The sequence below is a fragment of the Orycteropus afer genome, unplaced genomic scaffold (assembly GCF_000298275.1).
Source record: "Orycteropus afer afer isolate SDZICR_OR568_19922 unplaced genomic scaffold, OryAfe1.0 scaffold00127, whole genome shotgun sequence".
NCBI lineage: Eukaryota > Metazoa > Chordata > Mammalia > Tubulidentata > Orycteropodidae > Orycteropus > Orycteropus afer.
In genome coordinates this window covers 3,509,053-3,512,473 of record NW_006921714.1, presented here as the reverse complement: position 1 = coordinate 3,512,473, position 3,421 = coordinate 3,509,053, and the positions used below count along the sequence as shown (strand labels likewise).

Genomic DNA, 3,421 nt, shown 5'->3' with positions numbered 1-3,421 from the left:
AAGAAAATCAAAACTCCAAACCAAACCAAACTCACTGCCATTGAGTTGTATCACATTCATAGCAACTCCTCCTTGGGTTTTCAAGGCAGTATCACTATGGAAGTAGATTGCCCAACCTTCTTTCCAAGGAGTGGCTGGTGGATTTGAACTGCCAGCCTTCTGGTTAGCAGTCAAGTGCCTTAGACACTATGCCCCCAGAGCTCAAAGGCATCTGGAAACAATTAGTTCAAGGATAAGATGGACCATGACCCCAAACCGGAAGAATTAGATGGTGCCCAGCTACCAATCCCAACCACTCAGAAAGGGGTCAAAACTGGAGATCCTGGATAGAGTGGGAGGAAAAATGTGCAACAAAATTCAAAACCACAAAAATGACCAGAATTACTGGTAGGATAGAGACTGGTGGAACCCCTGAGACTATGGCCTTGGCTTACCCTTCAGGCCTAGAAATGGGCTCACTTCCATGGATTCGTTCTCAGCCCAACAGTAGAAAGACCTACATGCAGAACACCTACCCCAGGTTGATGCACCCACCCACTCTAGGGAGATGCACCCCTTAGGTCAATCTGCCCCTTAGAGACATAAGAGGGGCAGTATTCACATAGGGGGAAAGCTGGACAGACAGGAGTGCAAAGTTAAGAAGAGTTAAAGGGACGAGATAGTTACAGGGAGGAGGGGAGGAGAGTTTGTTATGGTTGGGGATGGTAATCGGGGTGTGAAATCAAATGTGCATGAGCTGTTGAATGTAAAACAAATTTGCTTTGTAAATTTGCACCCAAAGCAAAATTTTAAATAAATAAATATAAAAAGTAAATTCATAAAACAATAATTATAAATACACTAAAACCTATAAGAGTTAAACTTGATGAGACTGCTTTGTTTTTCCAGGTCTCACAAGTTTTCTGCATTTGACTGGGTGCAGCCTTACCACTTTTCCATGATTCTCTCTATTAGCAGAAGATATTTGCATTTTCCTTCTTGGGCAGGTTTCTGTCTTACACAGGTTCCAGCTCTCACAGGTTTTACAATATATGCTAATGGTCACACAACGTATAAAGATGCAATCTGTAAGAGTAACAATATAAAAGGGTGGAAAGGCAATGCATAGGAGTACTGTTGGCACACTATTGAAACTCAGTTCTTATTCTTCAAATTAGCTTGTTACAATTTTAAGATGTTAACTGAAATCACCAAGAAAATAAGAAAATAAGTAAAAAGACACAGAATGGAAAAGAAGAAGGAAATCAAAACAATATACAGGCAATCCCCATGTTACAAACATCCAATTTACATGCAATCCATAATTACGAACCAATCCTGGTAAAGCCTATTGTATTAAAAATTCAAGGTACTTATAATGAGCACTACTTTGAGACATGCATTAAAACATTATTATTATTATCACTATAATTATATGTTAAATATGTCTTAATGTATCTGAAAATGTTTAATGTTTCTTATGCATAGAAAGGTACACTATATATGAAGACAAACATTTGACTAACTGATATTAAATATGAACTATATCTAACGTCCACTTTATGTACAAATGCAAGTTAAAGACAGATTTAGGAATAGAACTCATTCATAATCAGGGGAATGCCTATAATACAAAACTCAACTAAGTTTTTTTTAGGAAGTCAGTAGTGGAAGAATTGAGGAGCAAAAACAGATAAAATATATGCAAAACAAATAGCTAAATGCCCGAAGTAACTTCTTATCAGTAATTACTTTAAATGTAAATGGATTGAATTCTCCAGTTTAAAGGCAGAGATTGGCAGAATGGATAGAAAAAAAATGATCAATCTATATACTCCATAAAAGACACTTTAGATAAAAAGACAAATGGAAGTTGAAAGAAAAAGGATGGAAAAAGATAATCCATGCAAATATAAACTCCAAAGAGCTATGAGGTGGCTATATTATTGTCAGGAAAGAAAAAAATAAAAAGAAATGAAAAAAGGTTGGAAGATACAAAGAAGTATATATTGATAAAATATTAAATCCATCAAAAAGTTATGATTATAAACCTATACATACACAACAATAGAATTCCAAAATATACCAAGCCAAAACAATTTGAAGAATTGAAAAGAGGAATACACAGTTATATAATAATCATTGGAGACCGACCTCAGTACTCCACTTTCAATAATGAATAGAAAACCAGGCAGAAAATAAATAGGAAATAGAGGATTCTAACAATACTATCAACCAATTAGGTGTAACATATATAAAATAGTCCATCCACTTTGAACTCGTACTTCTAGCCTCTGAAATTATAAAAGAATAAACTCCTGTTTGTTAAAGGCATCCCATTAGTGGTATATTGCTGTCAAAGCAGCATTAGGTAACCGAAGAACCACCCAAAGAAAGAGAAGGAACAGATGACTTTGCTGGCGGATTTTAACAAACATTTAAAAATGAATGAATACCAATCCTTGTCAAACTCTGCAAAGAAATAAAAGAGGAAGTAACACTAACTAACTCATTCTATGAGGCCAACATTGCTCTAATACCAAAGACAAAGGCATAACAAGAAAAGAAAACTACAGGCCAATTTCCCTTATGAATGAATATACAAGGCAAAATTTTCAACAAAAGGCTACAAAACCAAATTCAACAAAATATCAAAAGAATTACCCACCATAACCAAGTAGGATTTTTCCCAAAAATGCAAAGGTGGTTCCACAAGTGAAAGTCAATCAATGTGTTGTTGCTGTTGTTGGGTGCTGCTCTTGAGTCAATTCCTACTCACAGCAACCCCATGCACAACAGAACAAAACGTTTTCTGGTCCTGCATCACCATCACAGCTGCTGCCATGGCTGAGCCCATCGTTGCATCCACTGTGTCAATCCATGTCATTGGAGGTCTTCCTCCTTTTTGCTGACCCTCTACTTTACCAATCATGAGGTCCTTCTCCAGGGACTGGTCCCTCCTGATCATATGTCCAAAGTACGTGAGATGAAGTCACACCATCCTCACTTTTATGGGAAAGTTATAAAACTTAACTGAAAAACATTAAGACTTAAACAGGTTTATAGATTGGAAGACTCTCGATCTTTTCAGGTGTTAATTTAAATTGAAATGTAGATTCAGTACAATCCAATGAAAATCCAAAAGGTTGGATTGTTTTATGGAACTTACAAGCAGATTCTAAAATATATACGGAATGCAAAGGTTTAAGAATAGCTGAAGAATTTTTGTAGAACAGCTAGGTGGAGAACTTCTACCAGATATTACGTTGTCTTACAAAGCCATAGTAATTAACACAATGTGGTGTTTACACAGAACTAGACAGATTGACCAGTGGATCAGAATAAACTATTCATTCACACAGGTCAGCAGAATAGACGTATACATATGTGGGCACTTGATGGATGCCAAGGATGATACTATAAATCAACAGTGTGGTGTTAG

General features: G+C 36.2%; 1 protein-coding gene across 1 annotated transcript in view; it reads left to right on the top strand.

The window, feature by feature from the left end:
* The window catches only part of CATSPERB (cation channel sperm associated auxiliary subunit beta), a 171,534-nt gene that overhangs the window by 93,799 nt on the left and 74,314 nt on the right, over positions 1 to 3,421 (top strand). The window lies entirely within an intron of this gene.